Source organism: Carassius gibelio, chromosome B17 (assembly GCF_023724105.1).
Source record: "Carassius gibelio isolate Cgi1373 ecotype wild population from Czech Republic chromosome B17, carGib1.2-hapl.c, whole genome shotgun sequence".
Taxonomy (NCBI): domain Eukaryota; kingdom Metazoa; phylum Chordata; class Actinopteri; order Cypriniformes; family Cyprinidae; genus Carassius; species Carassius gibelio.
The window spans coordinates 21244387-21264726 of record NC_068412.1 but is presented as its reverse complement, the minus strand read 5'-3'; positions in this window follow the sequence as shown (position 1 = coordinate 21264726).

The following is a 20340-nucleotide window of genomic DNA, read 5'->3' as shown; positions in this document are numbered from 1 at the left end:
GAAATAAGTTAAAAATATCTAAAACAGAAATAGAAATCACAAAGTCACTTAAATTAAACTTAAAATAAAAACTGAAATTATAAAAATAAACATAAATATTAATAAATACTGTAATATTAGTACATAAAAAATACTAAAATAGTTAATAAATGAATTACATTTTTAAACTGCTTTCTGAATCTTTTTGTCAGTGCTTGTTTTGCAGATATTAACCAAGGAAAAAAAAATATCACTAAAAAGTTCTTGGTTCAGCTTTGAGGTTAAAAACTGCTGTTTTAGGAATTGGAAGTTAGTGCAAGCTTCGTTCTTTCAGCTCAGAGGTGCACTAAACAATTATTTCAGTTATATTCAGAGCAATCAAAGCATACGTCTTTGTATTCCCTCCTTTGCAGTTTTGCTAACCAAGCATTCACACATCTTAACAGTGATTTGGAAGCAAAATATCAGCTCGCTCTTAAAGACACAATCAGACTTGTTTCCACAGTCGACAGCCAATTTTACTGACGTGTGCTCAGCAACCTCTAGAAAACTTTCTTTAGTCGCCTCAGGTGAAGCACCTTCATTTCTCACTTTGTCTGTGTAATTTATGGAAATATCTGAATGTTCTCTCCGAGGCGAAAGCGGATTTCCTGAAAGATAAGCGCAAAATTCCACAATGCCGATCTACCAAGTGGGTAAACACGGGAGTGAGAAAATAACACCTCGGGAATGGTCTATGGATCAACATTCTCCAAAATATGATTTCCTAAATCCTTTATAAATTATAATAACACTGATAAGCTTTCGGTTTAAGTGATCCATGGAATCACTGGCTTGAGAGTTTAACACCAGTACCTGAAGAGGTAATTCTGATGCAAATGAGACGGAAGACTTCCTAATAAATGCCACTGGGTGGTGAATAAGGTCCAGGTGGGAGTGTTATTTATACAGTTTGGGTAAAGACTTGCATCAGAGATTGAGAAGAAATGGATTGTTGCTAAATTGAGCCATGGCTTAATGTATTGTGAGAGGTTTTGCTCGGTTTCTCACCGGTATCGTCGGTATTCTCACTAACTCTATGGCAAACGCACACACATGGACACACAACTTGGTCTAATCTGCACTGCTGATTGGCTTATTTTCCTCTGAAATTGATCAAATTAATAACAATAATTATAATAATAACATATATTTTTTGAACATAAGCTCACCAGGACTGCATTTAGTTGATCCAATACAAAAAAAAAAAAAAAAAAAAAAAAAAAAAGAGGAATAAAAAGTAAAAGTCGCTAGTAGCATTCCTTGCTGAATACTACTTGCAAACTTTTGAATGATATAGAGGTACATCTAAAAAAAAAAACAAAAAAAAAAAAAACAAAAAAACAATTAACATCATGGCAAAGTCATTTTTTTATGCTATTTAATTTTTAATAACTTTAAATATATTTAATAACTTTCTTATATTCTAAATTCATTGCACACAAACTAAAATATTTTAAGAGTTTTATTTTTATTTTATTCGGATGGTTATGATTTACAGAATAGGAGAATAAAAAATGCATTATTTAAATATATATATATATATATATATATATATATATATATATATATATATATATATATATATATATATTCTCAAAGATCAATAAAAAATAAATAAATAAATAAATAAATATTTACGAAACAGAAATGTTCAAGATTTCCAAAGCAGGTTTAATTATGCACTCAATACTTGGTTGGGGTGCCTGTGGCACTGCTGAGGTGTTATTGAAGCCCAGGTTTCTTTGATAGTGGCCTTCAGCTCCTCTGTATTGTTTGTCAGATGTTACTTATCTTCATCTTCACAATACTCCATAGATTCTCTGTGAGGTTCAGGTCAGGTGAGTTGGCCGCCCAATCAAGCACAGTAATATCATGGTCAGCAAACCACTTGGAAGTGGTTTTGGGACTGTGAGCAGGTGCTAAAGTCCTGCTGCAAAATGAAATCAGCATCTCCATAAAGCTTGTCAGCAGATAAGCATAAACTTCAGCTTCAGTCCACGCCTTGTGAAGCTGGTGATCTCTTTTGAACTCTATCAAGTTCTTGAATCGGCTTTTCCTGACAATCTTCCCAAGGCTGTGGTCACCCCTGTTGCTTGTGCACCTTTTCCTACCATACTTTTTCCTTCCAGTCAACTTTATATGAATATATTTTGATACAGCACTCTGAACAGCCAGCCCTTTCAGAAATTACATTCTGTGGCTTACCCTCCTTGTGGAGACTGTCAATGATTGTCTTCTGGACAACTGTCAAGTCAGTAGTCTTTCCCATAATTGCATTTTCTAAATTATACCAAGAGGTACCCAGTATTCATACTCAAAATTAATCAAACTAATCAAGCTCAAAATGATTTTTTTTAGATACTGAATTTAAAATTTTCCTAAGCTGTAAGTCGTAACCATCAGAATTACAACTAAAAAAAAAAAACTCTTGAAATATTTCATTTTGTGTGCAATGAATCTAGAATAAAAGAACGTTAGTTTTTTTTTTTTTTTTTTTTTTTTTTACATTCAATTACAAAAAATAATATATGGTTTATATATATATATATATATTCCATGATATTCAAATTTTTGAGATGCACCTGTAAATCAGAAAATAATAAATATTTCTGAAGGGTCATTTGTCACTGAAGCCTGGAGTAATGGCTGCTGAAAATTCAGCTTTGCCTCACAAAATAAATCACTTGTTCAAATATATTTAAAAAAGAAAGAGCTATTTTAATTTGTACAATGTTTTACAATCAAATACATTTAGCCTTAGTGAGAATAAGAAACTTCTTTCAAAAACATAAAAATAAAAATAAAAAAACGTTAACGATTTGTATCTTTTGACAGGTATATATAGTGTGTCTATTACTTCAACAATTCTTGTAACAGGCTGATGAGCATTTTTTTCTAATACAAATATGCATGCCTCAGATTCCAAGGGTCATTTTAAGCACTGGTCGACATTCATAAGTAATTGTAAACCCTTGAACATGAAGTTTTTCCCCGTTTCTAGAAGATAAAAAAAAAAAAAAAAATCATAATGATATCATATAATCTCTGCAGACGTGATACAGTGATAAATTTACCCCTTATTACTCATGTCACGGCTTTAAAAGATTAATACCCCTCCACAGTTTTAGCTCGCTCAAAGGCCATCTCCAGCCATTTCCAGCTATTTGTTATAATTGCCTTGACAAACCCTGGTTTCATCTCAATTAGCACCTGAATAGGCACCACTAGAGCTAATAGAAGCTGTTAGTCCAGGCGCACAATTTAGGCTGAACAGAAATGGTGATGGGTAAAATGCAATTGAATTCCAAAGTGCCTGTGCCTACTTTGTTTGCCAATCAACTGTAGACTCGGGCTTTGTTTCACTAGATACCTTTTGGGGATCCTAATGGAGCAAGTCCTGCCCCCAGGCAATTGGTGCCACTCAGGCAGTCTATTGTTTTTCCTCCTAGGGGGTACTCTTCATAAGCAAGGAGTATAGAGAATGGCTATGTGAATTAACCAGAGAAATTAAAGAAATCGCACACGCACCAGATCACGCATTTTATGGCTTTAACTTTTGTTAAATCTGCTAGATGAGAATGGGAAAGTTCAAACTATTATTAGCTGCATTTCTCTCTCTCTCTCTCGTCAAATTCATAATAAATCCATATCAGTTGGCATGAAATATCTTATAGTAAACAAAGGAATATGATAAAGAAACATAACTGATTCATTAATGATTCTATAACTGCAGGACTTTACATATAAATTCTATGCACTATATAATTAGCACATTTAGTTATGGATTTGAGTCTTCTTTGGTATCAGTATATTAAAAAATGTAAAATTATCTGACCAAATGTGTGATCCTTAGCATTGAAAAGCAGAGATGTATAGTAACGAAGTAGAACTACTTCGCTACTGTACTTAAGTACTAAAAGGCGGTATCTGTACTTTACTAGAGTATTATTTTTTTCTCCTACTTCCACTTTTACTTCAGTACATATTTTCGCTGAGTTTAATACTTTTACTCCGATATTTTTTTTTATGTGCTGCATCGTTACTCGTTACAATTATAATAATGTTACGAATCATTCCATTACAAACCACTGCCAGAACTGTAGATGGCATGGCAGGTTTGATGAAGCTGGCACATCATTGTGCGAATCAAGCGATTAAGAAGAGTGCGCGTGCTGACTGAACTGCTGTGAAGAGAGAAATGAACACCGAGCCGAGGCAGATATGACTCGTTCACGAGTCAAGAACCGGTTGCATCGGTTTTCGGATGACCAGTAACGTTAGTTCTTTCTGACAGTTCGATTCAATAAACCACTTGAAGAAAACAGTTCACCGATTCTTTTGCGCTCGATGCAATGGCGTCATTGGCGTTGACTGCACCTGGGCTCATAACATTAACACAGAATTAGTTCAGAATCAATCACCAAAAGAATCAGTTCGTTCTGTGTGTCGGTTTGTGTCACGCTAAATCACACATGCGCAGTATCATCAGCTCCTCGGTTCACGAATCGGACGCGTCTGACAGAAACGGTTCTTGACTCGTGAACGAGTCATTTGTCTGGCTCGGTGTTCATCTTCAGTTCTCTCTTCACATCAGTTCAGTCAGTGTACTGTTTGAGTCAATGAATTACTCCGGGATATTGGTTTGTTTTAACTCAGAGGGAGTGTCAGACACATTAAACAAGTTAACAGCTTAATTCATCTGTGGATTAATGCGTTTTGGAGACGCAAACTGTTTAAAACGATTCAGTTCGATTTGGTGGACTGTTTCAAAAAGATCCGGTTACATCGAATGATTCGTTCGTGAACCAGATATCACAAACTGCTTTGTTTTTAACTGTCTTACAACAGACACGGAAGATAAGACAATGCTGAATAAAGTCGTAGTTTTTGCTATTTTTGGACCAAAATGTATTTTCGATGCTTCAAAAAATTCTAAATGACCCTCTGATGTCTTAGGGGTTTGAAACAACATGAGGGTAAGTTATTAATGACATCATTTTGCAAATTGGGCTAACTTACCCTAGTAAAAGTTTTTTGTTTACAAGAAGTTACAGTCAAAGGAATTGTGATTGTCCTTTAGGTTAATCATTTGAAATAGTAAAAACAATTACTATTTTGAACAAAAATGTTCAAACTTTTGACTACTTTCTTTAATAACTACATAACACAATACTTCTACTTTTACTTTCAGTACTTGAGTAGTACATTTTAAAATAGACTACTTGCAATACTTAAGTACAAAAAATGTTGAATACTTTAGTACTTCTACTTAAGTGTGGTGCTTAAAGAGCACTTCTACTCAAGTCACTTTTTTGATAGAGCACTTGTACTTTTACTCAAGTATGGGTCTCTAGTACTTTATACATCTCTGTTGAAAAGATAATGCAGTACATTACTGTAACGATATGCAAATCTCCATATTCATCGGGAAGAAGGAGGCGGGAACCGGCGCACAATCAAAACATAATTTTAATACTCAAAAGTAAATACACAACGGCGCACCAGCCCCTCGCGGACGACTGGTGCGCGCAAATAAAAACCAAAACATAAAATAACGTCCCAGGCCTGGTCCTCTCTTGTCCTTCACGGTCGTCGCTCCAGTTTTATATCCTTCCATCTCCTACGTGGGACTCAAAACCGGCGGTGGGGCGCAGGTGTAGCTCATCTCCAATCACTACACCTGGCCTCACTCCTCGTTCCCACGCCTCTCGGCCCCGCCCCACTCGCCACATACCCCCATCGCCCCTCGCAGGCCGGGGGGTACCCTCGAGACTGCGCTCTACTCCCCCCTCCCCCCCCCTCCCTCCGGGGGGGACCGCTCACGGGGACCTGCAGGAACCTGGGGGTAGGACAGACGAGGCGAGAGAAAAGGAGATGGAAGGAGGAGCGACAAGGACGAGAGAGGGGAGAGAGGAAAAAAAAAAAAAAAAAAAAATCCGGTTCCCAGACGCACTGCTGCTCGGCCCTCCACCAGCTGGGTGATCTCCTCCGCGGTGCTTGGCGGTGGCACTGGACGGCCCTCGGCGGACGGCGCGACACTCCTCCGCCGCCCTATGGACGGCGACGGCTCCTCCGGTTTTGGGCAGCGGCAGGAGTCCCCCGTTCCCTGCCCCTCCGGATTCCGTCACGGAGGCGGCAGGCTCCGGCCCCCTGGCGAACGGCGCCGACTCCTCCGCTCCCTCACGGACGGCAGCCGCCCCTCATTGTCGTGGGCGGTCGGCAGCGAGCTCGCCCGTCCCCGGCAACTCGCTCCAGCCCACCGCCTCGAGCGTCAATGGCGGCACGTACCTCGCCAGCTCGAGGGCACCGCGGATTCACCACAGCGGCGAGGGATCTTCAGCAGCGCGTCCCTCCTTCTCCCGGGCTTCGGCACCACTGTAACGATATGCAAATCTCCATATTCATCGGGAAGAAGGAGGCGGGAACCGGCGCACAATCAAAACATAATTTTAATACTCAAAAGTAAATACACAACGGCGCACCAGCCCCTCGCGGACGACTGGTGCGCGCAAATAAAAACCAAAACATAAAATAACGTCCCAGGCCTGGTCCTCTCTCGTCCTTCACGGTCGTCGCTCCAGTTTTATATCCTTCCATCTCCTACGTGGGACTCAAAACCGGCGGTGGGGCGCAGGTGTAGCTCATCTCCAATCACTACACCTGGCCTCACTCCTCGTTCCCACGCCTCTCGGCCCCGCCCCACTCGCCACAATTACATTTACATTTACATTTACTGTCTAAAGGTGCAGACACACTAGTGAACTTTGAGCCAAATTTTGCTGGCAAACAAAGATAAATTGCCACTCATCAACAGCTCACACAGAACTCACTTTCTACACTCACCTAAAGTATTATTACGAACACCTGTTCAATTTCTCATTAATGCAATTATCTAATCAACCAATCACATGGAAGTTGCTAGGGTTTACAAAGAATGGTATGGGCCGACTGATTCAAGCTGATAGAAGAGCAACTTTGACTGAAATAACCACTCGTTACAACCGAGGTATGCAGAAAAGCATTTGTGAAGCCACAGCACATACAACCTTGAGGCGGATGGGCTACAACAGCAGAAGACCCCACCGGGTACCACTCATCTCCACTACAAATAGGAAAAAGAGGCTACAATTTGCACAAGCTCACCAAAATTGGACAGCTGAAGACTGGAAAAATGTTGCCTGGTCTGATAAGTTTCGATTTCTGTTGAGACATTCAGATGGTAGAGTCAGAATTTGGCATGAACAGAATGAGAACATGGATCCATCATGCCTTGTTACCACTGTGCAGGCTGGTGGTGGTGGTGTAATGGTGTGGGGGATGTTTTCTTGGCACACTTTAGGCCCCTTAGTGCCAACTGGGCATCGTTTAAATGCCACGGCCTACCTGAGAATTGTTTCTGACCATGTCTATTGCTTTATGACCACCATGTACCCATCCTCTGATGGCTACTTCCAGCAGGAATATGCACTATGTCGCAAAGCTCGAATCATTTCAAATTGGTTTCTTAAACATGACCATGGGTTCACTGTACTAAAATGGCTCCCACAGTCACCAGATCTCAACCCAATAGAGCATTTTTGGGATGTGGTGGATTGGGAGCTTTGTGCCCTGGATGTGCATCCCACAAATCTCCATTAACTGCAAGATTCCATCCTATCAATAAGGGCCAACATTTCTAAAGAATGCGTTCAGCACCTTGTTGATGCTGAAATCAATGCCATGTAGAATTAAGGCAGTTCTGAAGGCGAAACGGGGTCAAACACAGTATTAGTATGGTGTTCCTAATAATCCTTTAGGTGAGCGTATATCAAGAAGCTTTCTGTTGGCCACAATGGTGAATCTGCATGAGCAACAGTTAATGACCACATATAAAAACAAAAGATACTTCACATGTGTTTTACACATATTTTGAATTATGCATTTTTTTTTTTTTTTTTTTTTTTCAGGGTTGATGTTTGTCTGATGATGTTTTTTTTCTTGAAGTGCATAGCACCAAGTTAGAGTTAAAGAGCAAACTCCTGTAGAGCTTTTCCCTTAAAAAAATGAAAACTCAGGGAGAGTGCATGGTGTTTGGCTTGATGAGACGACCTTGAATTAGCTTCCAATATCCTGAACCAAGCCTTAATCAATACAAGCTAAAGAAATATCTCAAAGTCAATAAGAAAGTGATAGACTGGTACTCATCTACCTCTTACAGAGCCAGTTATTTTCTTTTCAGTTTGAGAAAGCGAGAAGAAGAGTGAGAGAGACCCTTTAAAAGAGATGTTTAAGAAGTCATCTTTTCACCAGCAATAAAAAATTATTTTGTAAAGGGTAGGCGATAACTGGAGTCATGAGGTATTCTAGGTATTTCAATACAGAGAAGAAGAGAGAACATTAAAGCACTTAGGTGAACTAACATCCCTTAAGTCCTAAAGAGCAAAGATACAAAGAATGTCTGTCCTTAGTCTTGTCCTTAAACACTCTCTGTGTTGCATAAGATATGAGCATTACAATGTTCCCACACCCACGTTGTCAATGAACGGTGACTTAATTAAATTTGTCTTTGACCAGTAAATTATTCAGGGCATACTGTAGGTAATTAACGGCTACCTAAATTATATCTTTCTGGCACACACAGAATTAATGGGGATTTGTTAAATGGCTTTATCCAGTAACAAAGGGAAGCCTGCGATGGAGAAAATAAATGGTGCTGTAGCCATTCAGTTGAGTATAGGTGTAACTAATGTACAGGTTGTGTTACAGTCATGGAATGTTTAATATGCACTTGGACATCAATGGAGCCACATAGCTGAAAAATTACCATTCGGACAGATCACCTTTTTCCTCATAAAAACGCAAAGACACAGCACTGAAAACAATGCAGTCTTTACAAAGGCGCATTATTAAACATTTAACTTCCTGACTTTAACTTGCCGTTCATGCTCAATGGCGCTGAAAACACAGTGAGACACTACAATATAACAGATGTACAATGTGTGAAATTGCATTTATATAGCAGTTCAATGCGGAGGAAATCAATATCAAGTAACTTTTTTTTTTTCCCAAACAAAGCCAAAACGGTCGTTCCTAAAAGAATCAGCGTTTTAGAACAAACAAAATGATTGCGTTAAATAATCAACAATGCCAGTACTCTCTTATTTCAACGAATTACCAATTGAATGATACGACGACTCATTCATAAACAAATAAAGTGACTTATAAATACTTGTCACTTGTTGCCACCTACTGGCATATCATTGTATCCCGCAGAAGGACTCACTGACATCAACAACCACACCAAAACACAAATTATATCCTGACATAACATTCAAGATATAAATTTTATTTATAATTTTGGAGTCCATATACTTGGTGGGATGCTGTGTATACAAAAGTCAACAGATATACAGTATGCGATAAATATATACTGTAACTAATTTAACTCATTTTCAAGTCTTTTTCATCATAAAACTGACAGGGCCAATTAGGTCTTATGCTAAAGAGGTTGAGTGGGGAAAAAAACTTGATGGAAAGTGGACTAACATCGTAGGGAATAAGTTGACTTACATTCCTGACCTTTGATAATGTTTATCCAGACCCTCAAAGCCTCCCAGAGCCTCCTGATGCATGTCAAGTTCGGAAGTGGGATAATTTAGAGCTGATGCCCATTATGTAAACATGAGGGAAGTTCAGTTGACATGTAACTCATGTATTTTTGAATCTGATTAAAGCAAACCATGGGTCAAAACTTCAGTGCCATCGGCGCAGGCATGGGTCAGTCTTAAATTATGCAGCAAGTCAGGGAGCGAAAAAAGACCTAAATTAGATGAAGGAACTTAAATGTTGCCACTGGCACGCCACCTAATTCTAGTCCCACTGAGCCAAAAGAAGACCCATAACTTGTTTCTGACACATAGGTTTAACTTACCATTTCAAAAATGGAATTTTATGGTAAAAACATTTAAATAATAGGAAATGCTGCATGCAATGAAAGGGTTTTAACATGAACCACAGTCTACAATTTTCACAACTGATAAAACAAGAGTTTGTATTTCACTTTAAAAACAGGGCTAAATCGCACCAGATCATTGACTCCTAAACTTTTTAATGTTTCATGGATAACTTTTCTTTTCTTTCTTTTTTTTTTTGAGTGCAATTATTACTGCATATAATTGTAACTGTACCTTTTTAGCTAGACGTTCTTCTAAATTTAACAATCAAAACAATTAACAAAGCTTTAAGGAATCTGAGTATAGCATTAAACTAGATCATGTATTTATTTTTTTTATTTTTCTCCATTTCACTATGCTAGCATCATTTCAATGTTCGTTCGTTCTCCTTTTTGCATGTCATTTAAGGGCTAGCCAGGGTTAACATGTTAAATCTGTTTTATGAGGTCTGTTGGAGCCCACTCTTCAACAATACATCTGTTCAACAATTATTAGACCGTTTTTGTCATAAAAAATTCAACACCCCTGAGTGTCGCATGAGTAAGACCTGAAAATTTATGCAGTGAATGGAATACTTAATTTCTCCTAGGAACAGAAATGGAGTAAAAAAAAAAAAAATGGATTCTCCATTTAGATATATTGAGACAATTTTGTTTTGGTGTATGTGATGGACAGCCAAACTGATTTCTCTGCTAAATAGAAGAGTTGAAGCCTACTGTGGATTTCACAGCAGTTTAGAACAACATAATGTACATACATGCATACCTCAACACATTCAGTCAACTTCTGCACACACACACACATATATGTGTGTGTGTGTGGGGGGGGGGGGGGGTAAAAATGTAATGATACATTCCAAGACAGATGTCTTTAATGAAGCTACACCACTATGACCTGAAAATATGGCAAAAATTTGGATTCAGTTCATTCTCAACACTTAATTTCTTTCATTTGTTATTTAATGATCTGCAGAGGCAAGTAGTGCATTTCTCTATAACAAACCGATGGACGTATATGCCTCATTAATGTTAGAATAGCATTATGCACAGTTTTTCCCTGTTTCTGAATGATCAGAATCAAGGCTAGTAAGAGCTTTGCTGAAAGAAGGGGGCTAGGAATATTGGAAATCGATCAGGATCCCGTATGGCTTCTGCTGGCTTGTCATGTTCAGAACTGATATCAGAATCTCTTCATGATGTTTCTACACATCATGCAAATTCAGCCATCTGTAGCTTTGTCTGAATGTAAACAAGCCCATCACATGGCAAGTTCTCCATCTGTAGTTTCACGTAACAAAGGCAAAACCACTGACAAACATTGCATCAGTTTCTCTAGCTTTTCTTAAAGGGACAGCTCACCCTAAAAAGAGAGAGAGAGAGAGAGAGAGTGAGAGAAAATACTACCTGTCCTCGTGTCATTTTATACCTGTATGGTGATTTTTTCTTTCACCATTACACTGTTCATATTAGGTCTGGGTAAAAAATATCAATATCCCGATTTTAATCAATTCTAATTTTTAAGGAAAAATATCCTTGGTTCAACAGACGCGGAAAAGAATCGATATTGAATCGAATCGAATCGCAAGCTTGAAAATAAGAATCAAATCGAACTGTGTGTCAAAACCCAGCCCTTGTTCCTATATTAACAACAAAACGACAGGTGTAAGATAGGCCGCTTTTTCCTAAGATTAGGTTTTGTATGTGGTATTTTTAATATACATGACATTAGCCTTTTTCTGTTAATGACAAGCGAGGGCAGGAAGGTAGCAGCGCCCGGCCACTTCCTGACTCTTCTCGGGAAAGAGCAATTCCCCCAGTCCCTCCACTCTCCCTGGCTGGAATGTGTTCTGACAGGCAGGAGGGATGACCCTGAGAATCACATTATGTATATTTCTAAGCGGCCTCCTGCATTTGCATGTAGGAGACAGTTAAAATAAGGCCATAAATCAGCTGCAAACATATAAATGGATTTGTGGGAGATTGAAACCCTCGGAGAGTCTCCCGAGCAAATATTTCAGGGCCTGTCTGAGAGATATCCACTGTCATTAAGCCGCGGGAGCTCTCTGACCACTCGCCGTGTATATTTCCTTCATTACATGACCAGGAAGACGGCCACGTATGGCTAGTTCGATAAATCTATCTGCATATTCCTGTGCCTGCTTTGTCATCAGGGACCAGCAGTTTAAGTGTTTTATCTTTTTTTTTTTTTTTTACAATATCAGAATGTATTTTTTATTTTACCATCAGAATGTTAAACTAAAGAATTCATAACTATTGCAGAATCACAATTTACATAAAAAATGGTCAAAATAATGTTCATTATATATAATATTCATTATAATACATTATAATATGAGACATGTCAAATCTTAAAACAGTATTAGACACAGACAGACAGACAGACAGACAGACAGACAGATAGATAGATAGATAGATAGATGGATAGATAGGTAAAGTAAGTAATATTTATATATATATATATATATATATATATATATATATATATATATATACACACACAATTAATGCCTCTAATACTTAAAAAAAATAATAAAAAATAAATAAAATAAAAAAAACGGAATAAAGCATTCAAGTAATGTCATGGAAACACATAATTAAGTAAATTACATTTTCTCTATATTTTTTCTCTGTAATGACTAAATTTGAACAATAAAGCAAAGGATAATCTCAGGATTTTGCTTTTCATTCACAAAATGCTGCACACGATGCAGAAAGCCTCAAATTTAGACCTGAAAAACATGACCTAAATGAGCAAAATGAAAGTGAATGGCTTGTGCGTTGAAAAACATCCCTAATTCAAGCACAAAGAAATTAATTACAGCTTAACGGTGTTGCTGGTCAGCAGCCATTAAAAGCGTTTCCAGTTTAAATGCTGACAATGCCATTTAATGACTGTCGCTCCCACACGGGAGAACAAAGCATCCCTGGAGGAAAAAATAGAAACAACTCACAGTCACAGATATGGAGTACCTTTATAAGACTTGCTGCTTTGCAATGAGGACACCTCTAGCGTGACATATCTTTGGAGAGGACTATCTGTATGCTAATGAATCAAATGAACGGCAGAGAGGAAAAAAATAAACTAAACAGTTGAAAGAGACCTTAAAGTGTCTGTTTGCGGTGGATGATGATTTTGTGATGAGAATAGAAGATAATGATCAACGTGCAGCATTGTTCTGATACACAATACAAACAGATACTGTACTCACTCATCCATTTATTTATTCAGAAACTATGAGCTAAGCGATTGCTCTGGAAAAGCCGAACTGGTTAAATGGAGGGAAAAGCGTGAGCAGAGCCACCCAAATGAGTGGAAACTAGTGAAATCGTGAAGCTCAACAGGGCTGACATGAGCACTTGCAGAATTGTGCAAAACATTTAGGACATTTCAACAGGGTTTTGGGCAATGTGTAGTTGCCTGGATTATACTCAATATCTTTATGCAACTCAACTCAACCCCATTTTTTACACGATTTGCGCATGATGAAATACAATAAACCATCTTCGATCTTTATTAAATCAAAAGTGCTAAATCTCAACTTGAACAGAATAAAAGACCGTTTAAACCTGGTGGCTGCACTGCAAATTACATTTGAATGCAAACAACAGCAAGTGAAAGCAGTAAAAATAGATGACGGATTCATGGCTTCTAAAAAAGACATGGAAATACATTACTTTTTAATTTCTATCAAAGCAAGAAGCAACACATTATCATCATGTAAATACATAAATGATGCTGCTAGCCCTCTTTATTATTTATGAGACTGGACTCATAATCACATTACATTACCGTGCTAAGAAACCCAAGAGGTCAGAAGCGGTTTACATTAATGGGCAGAGCAGTCGCAAAGGATGCTGAACATCCCATATATAAGTGTATAATAAGGCTCATAAGTGTCATCTTGATTGGCGTTAATGGCATTGTTTTAGCACAGGAAGTTTTCTGTGGCCAGCATGTCAGACCATCCTCAGCTCCAGCGCTTGACGAGCCAACATGCAAGGGTGCCGACTCATATGGCTTCATGGGTCCAATTAATATTTGAAGATATTAATGTAGATCGTAATGAGCGTATGAAAGTGGGGCATGGAGGCCTTCGGAGAGCCTATGCTGAGGGACAGGGCTTGTTTCAAAACAAGCAAATTACCAACATTCTTATCCGGACGTTATGCGGGATATAAACAGTCGAATGGCTTCTTTTGTGGGATTTGATTCTTTCCTGCAGCTTGGCTCGTCGCCAGCGCTTAATTCTTTCTGGTAGGGAGCCACATCCACATTGGAGCTTATTTCATCACTGAAACACGTGTGCGCGATCTCCAAGGATTCTGCTCACATAAAAAAGTGATTTATTTTAACTTTCTGAGCGAAAATATGATATTTAATTACTTCTGGTGGGAAAACAGATTCATCTTCTGGTGAGTTATGGACAATCTCGCTCATGAGCGGAATGAATGTAATATCAAGTGAAAACTGTTTCATAAATCTGTGAGAAAATGCAAATGTATTTTAAAAATCGGAGCCTTGCAAGGTTAAGTCAGTCATCTGGCAGCCAATAACGCTCATGTTAAACACTCAAGACCACTGTCAGATATGAAGGTCTCCAGTGTAAACCAACTGAACGTTACTGTAGACAGTCGTAATGCTGGCTATAAATTAATATTGCGTACATAGCCGATATTTCTCCTGCGTATATACAGTAAATCTGCCGAATGGTAATGTGTAGTATAAGTACCATCTAAGACATGCAAATTATGATGGTTGCAAATGCGATCTCTACAAAGCAAAGCCTTGTTAGCAAGGAAGTACCAAACATTGAGGACGATCACGATACCTCATCACTTTGTTCTTGAAAAAAGAATGGAAAAGAAAATCTTGACATCCTGGCACTTTGAATCTCCTACTCTTTTTTTGCATTTGCATAACAAAGCCCCAAAGACTAAGGTAGTGGAAGAAAGAAATATTGTAGCATCGGCCCACCCCATCCCTTGGTCTCTCTATCAACATGCCATCAGAACAAATATACACACGCACACACATGCATTCACGTAAAAAAAAAAAAAAAAAATACATGTTCACACCCACACATGTGGATGTGCACATGCATAAACAAAGCATGTTTATTCTCCCGTCTTTGCACGCATGCACAAAAATACACATGTCTCATGTTTTATACATATAAGTGCACACACAGGCACTCAACCCAAATGTACAACAATCCCCTTAACGATAAAAGTTCCTGACAAGAAAACCCCAAAAGATCTGTAATCTCTGTAACTCACTATGAATACACAGTCAGCAAAAAAGAAAACCTTTAAAAGGAAGTAAAAAAAAAAAAAAAAAATCACCTTTCTACTTGACTACAATCCCCTCAGCCACCTACATATACCCCCTCCTCTCCTTTAGCACCCCACTCAGAAAAGAAACAGGATGAAATGACATTATGCATATGAAAATGTCCAGAAAGATGTTTGATTTATGTATGCATTAGATGCAAATTCTATTACAGGACACAAGGCGCTTGTGAGATTTCTCTCTGAACACTCGGCTGCCCTGATCAAACCTGATCTCATTAATTCCGACAAGGGGAGAAAGATAGAAGAAGCGAAAGAGCCAGAATTGGAAGAAATTTACAACCCGGACACAGATTTGAAGAAAAAAGGAGGTAGTAAATTGCATTCTAGCCTCTAAGGCCACAGCAGACGGGGCTCGGACCAGGCACCAGACCACCAGGGGAACAGAGAGCTTGGTCCGAAATCATGTTTACGCAGCACAACAGCGGCCCCACACAGGGCATGCTATGAAATAAGTGTTTACATTTACAAACCATTTGGAGTCATATTAAGTGCAAGGATTATGCATTTGACAGTCTGAGATACAGGGGTCCATATGTCTGAGACCACATTGAATATCTGAGATTGTTATTTTGTTTTTGTTTTTTACCTGAACAAAAAAAAAAAAAAAAAAAAAAAAAACTAATTTTAGGATTTGTTTTAGGAAGAAAAAAAAAGTTTTACGATTTTATAAATTAGCGTACAAATAAAATGTAACTGATTTTTGTATTTAATTGAATTAAACAGCAAAATAGAAGCCTTTTTACCAGAGTTCCTAGGCATTTGGAATTAGGCCATTATAATTAGTGGTTTTTAAAATGGTAGACAGTGATGCAAAAAAAGGTTCTAGGTTTGAATTCCCAGGAACAGCATTAACTGACTAAACTCAACTAAACTAAACTAAATATTCAGTCATCTAAATGTTAATAAATTAACCAACTAAATTGTGAAAGTAAAGTTAAAAAAACACACTGTGAGCAATTGTTTAATTGAACTGGTAGATATGAAAAAAAAAAAAAAAAAAAGTTGTGAGTTCGAATCCCATAAATGTTATGAACTGAATAGAATAAAAAAAAAGTCTAAATGAAAGAATTAATTTTCTTATTAATAAAGTCATTCACTGAATAGGAAAGTTAGGCACCAAATAATTGACAGCAAATAGAAGCCATTGCACCATCACTTCAATGCTTCTGAACCCCACTGCGATTGGCAGTTTTTAAGTTGAACTGGTAGACAATGATGCAAACATTGCCAAGGTTGTGGGTTGGTTTCACGTGAATGGCATGAACTGAAAACTAAAGAGAAAATAAATTAAAATAATAATATAAAATCAATATTCATATTAATTAAGCATCAGTTATATGAATATTAATTCTTTCATTCACTGAATAGTGAAATTTAAAAAATGCATAATGCAAAATGCATAAATGCATGTCTCCTACAGTGAAGACCATGGTGGGTATGAGAACAGAAGAAGAATCAGGACACTGTGAACCCTCCTCTATTCTTTCTTCACCTTCTCCCGTGGCTGCAGTGATTGAGGTCAAGCTGAGGATTCTTTTCTGGCCTAACTAATGTGATTGCATCAGAGCAATACCCTTAAACCATATCAGGTCCTGATCTGCATACTAATTGGCTCCACTGTCCTTGGCAGTGACCTTGAAAAGGCCTACACCGCTTGCGTGGGGTTGGGGGAGGATATGCATACTGTCCATCCCGAGCATACATTTCCATGCAAAGACACCCTTGCTCCGAGTAACCCCTGTTAGCAGCCTATCTCCTTCTCTATGCATCAATGCAAATTATAACAATGGCCAGGGCTTTATTCCGAGGGTAAGCCTGCGTGACCCTCCGTGACAGAGAGCGGGGCAGACAAAAGGGCCCTTTCCTACTGACTGCACATGGTCACTGTCACAATGCCTCACTCTCGCCTGCATGCGCTCAAGAAATGAGATATGGGGGGTGCCGGCTCTGCGAATGCAATTTGAAACCATAAAATGCAAAATAAAAGCATATGTTTGTGATGCCATTTCATCCAGTCCTCTTGAAGAACGCCGTGTGTGTTCGCTGAAAGTGCTGAGCTATACGGTACCTTGCCTCTGACATTTCCATTGAAGCTTAGTCATCTAAATATCTGCTTAGATCCTCTTGATGTGTTTTTTCTTAGTAACATGAGCCTAAAGGGATTAAACAGTATTTTCGGCCCAGAACCATATAGCTTCTTACCTGAAGCCATCAGCTGGTCTCTCACTTCTGTGTTCTGCATCATTGTAAACATATGTATCACATAATTCGCACATGAAGTTAAGGCCTGCGTATGTCATTTCATTAAAATGACATGCATGGCAGATTATTAAAATGAATCTACTTTGGTACAGAATAATGTTTTGCAAATTACCTTTTTAATATTTAGAAGTTAGACCTTTTTTCAATATGCTGAACAATTCAAGCAGGTATCCAGACCTTTTTCTGAGGATGTCAAAATTTACTATAAATATTTTTAGAGAAGAAAATATATCTATGCTTATTTTAGGTCTTTTATTTTTATTAGGTCAACATGAAATGGCATTCACAACCCATTTTTTCTTTGATTTGAATTTAAAAAAAAAAGAAAATTGGGCAGAATTTTATACATTGTAAAAGTTTTCTAATCAGCCTTTATTGAAGCTACAGCAGCCAGGATAGTTGTTCTGTCTCTGGCTCGTACTGCCCCACAACAGAAGCCGGCCTGTGGATCACAAAGAACAAACTCTCAACATTTTTATCACAATTCTGTGATCTTGAGAGCCGGGCCTCAGTGAATCAGCTACATTTCAAGCTGGATGTGTTGGACAACCTCTGAGACATTTGCTCACGTTGAGAATGGTTATCATGAAGCAGATGTATTTTCTCTGGCACTGATTATTCCAAAAGAGAACAGCCAAGCAATCTGCTAGACTAACATATGCTGAATACAAAGAGTGCATTGGAGAGGCAGGTAGAAGTGCAACGGATCCCGTCCCATGTTATGAGTCTGACTGCTCCATCACAACGTTATAGCTTTTTTTCTCAGGTGTGTATAGAAATTCAAGAGGAGGAAATAAAAGTTATGTTCAGTGTATTAAAGCTATTTAAATTACAGAGTTTACAGAAATACTGCCAATCTATTCCAAGGGTCTGTTTTAAGGAAATGAATGCCCTCAGAGTAAGTGAGATACTGTGATAAAGTGCAACCATATATTTTTCCAATGTTGTGACAGTTTTAAACACAGCCATTAGATTTTATTCCACACAATTTGATTTTCACACGGTTCCATTTCCATTTCAGACTTGCTTCCCGCCCGCAAGTTGAGAGTTTTGCTGTAGACATGGACAACCTCCTAAGCCTTATTTTATCTGTGGATTTGACTGCTACTGCCCCTGAATCCCAAAAGATGACCCTTAATTATCAAACAGACCTCTCGCATAGTAAGCCATGATGGCAAGTGCTGATTTAACCACTGGGATCATCAGAAAGGAAATAAAAATTCAGGGCGAAGACTATGGGGGCTTCCACACCCAATGCTGGACCACTGCGCTCCTGACCAAAATGAAATTTTCAAAAATTATATAAAACAGATAGAATATGTTTCCTAATATTATATCTATATGTAAAATACATACAACTTTCACAGTATATTAACTACCAGTCAAGTTTTTAGTTTTTGAACATCAATAATTTTTATGTTTTTTTTTTTTTTAAGAATTCTCTTCTGCTCACCAAGCCAGCATTTATTTGATCCAAAATAGAGCAAACACAGTACTATTATGAAATATATATTCTATTAGCATCATTACTCCATTCTAATCATCATTCTAATATGCTGATTTGCCTTTCAAGAAACATTTATTATTATTATTATTATTATTATTATTATTATTATTATTATTATTATTATTATTATTAATAATATTTAAGTTAGTACATGTTCATGATTCTTTGATGAATAGAAATATTAAAAAATCAGAATGTATCTGTTTTTTGTTAAGTTCTTTAAAAATTTATATTCATCAAAGAAACCTGAAAGAAATTAAACTCTGTTTTATTAATAATAATAATAATAATAATAATAATAATAATAATAACAACAGAAATAATTATAAGATATGTTTTTGAGCAGAAAATGTGAATATTATACTTATTTCTGAAGGATTGTTACATTTTAAAATATATTCAAATACAGTTAGTTTAACAGTTATTTTAAATAGTAAAAAATATTTCAAATTTGTACAGGTTTTGCTGTATTAAACTCAATATTAATGTACAGACTTTTAAAAATGATGTATGTGCAGATATGTGATATATATATATATACATAATAACAAAATACATACATATATTAAATTAAAAGGCCAGTTTCATGCTGTTAAACTGTGATTTATCAAGTAACAATTTCGCTATTTCACCGCCAGCTCCTACTTCAGCTGCTATTAATCTATCTATATTTATAATAATGGTATGCTTTTAGAGTTTTACACATGTGGTGCCACTGAAATAAAAAAGTGCCAATAGAACACTCAGCAGTGTTACATTTAATTATAAAGTGAATCACAGAAATACTTAATGACCCCTTGAAATAATCGACTCATTTTATATCTAAGGCCCGATCACTGCTTTACAATTTATAAAGCTCACACACAAATATATATAAATAAACCATGAAAAGGGAATCATACCGCAAAGCGATTATTAGCCATTTCTATCATGGCCTCTTTTATTGTTTGATCCTGTGAGGCAGTGCCAGATACTTGGAAGTATTTAGATGCATTTATATGCAAATGGCCAGAAGATTCATGCCAATTATTTAAATCTTATTTGTGTAGTAACCATTTAAGTATTAAATAGCATATAATTGTACATGCCAGTGTAAGAAGAACATGACTGTCATAACTAAGAGGACATTCTTTCTTAAACCCCCTTCCCCTGTTTCTCGCTCTCCCTCTCATTTATTACGTGACTTCATTCTTATGTACCATTAAAAGCTCACCACATCAGACAAGTCACTCTTACCAGGCCTCAC